This window comes from Nannospalax galili, unplaced genomic scaffold (assembly GCF_000622305.1).
Source record: "Nannospalax galili isolate Female #2095 unplaced genomic scaffold, S.galili_v1.0 scaffold1274, whole genome shotgun sequence".
Classification (NCBI taxonomy): domain Eukaryota; kingdom Metazoa; phylum Chordata; class Mammalia; order Rodentia; family Spalacidae; genus Nannospalax; species Nannospalax galili.
The window spans coordinates 119,213-120,010 of NW_008334662.1; positions in this window are offsets into that span (position 1 = coordinate 119,213).

The following is a 798-nucleotide window of genomic DNA, read 5'->3' on the forward strand; positions in this document are numbered from 1 at the left end:
GATTTTTATTTCTGTTTGCATTTTTGATATAGCTGTACTTTTCCATAGTTTTACCTTCATTGAATTTCTTTCCACAACCCCTTGGATATAGTCATTCCTTTCTTCAGCTCTTTGTATTGCTCCCAGAACTCTCTGAAGGGCTGGTTTTGTGGACAAGAATTCCTTCAGCCTATTTATGTCATGGAAGATTTTTCTTTACCCTTCGACTATAGCAGACATTTTGGCTGGGTATAGTAATCTAGGTTGGCATCTGTGGTCAATTAAAACCGGTAATGCTTTGATCCCGGCTCTTCTGGCTTTCATAGTTTAAGGTGAAAAGTCAGCTGTAATCCTAATGGGTTTTCCTTTATATGTGACTTGTTGTTTTTCTTTTGCAGCTTTCAGTATTATCTCTTTGTTCTGTGCGTTTAGTGTTTTTACTATGATGTGCCATGGAGAGTTTCTTTTCTGGTCCTGTCTGTTTGGTGTTCTATATGCTTCTTATAATTATTTGGCATGTCTTTCTTCCACTGTTCTGTTGAAGATCTGGTCCATGTCATTATCTTGGTATTCTTCTCCTTCCTGTATTCCTATGATTTGTAAGTTTGGTCTTTTTATGGTGTCACATAATTCCTGCATATTCCATTCTTGTGATTTCTTAAATTTTTCATAATCTTTGCTTGACTGGTCTAGTTTGTCCACTTTTTCTTCCAGTCTTGATACTCTGTTTTCCATTTCATTCATCCTTTTGGTGAGGCTTTCTCCTGTCATTTCTAATTGGCTTACTGAGTGTTTCACTTCCTTCTTCATTTCAGCCTG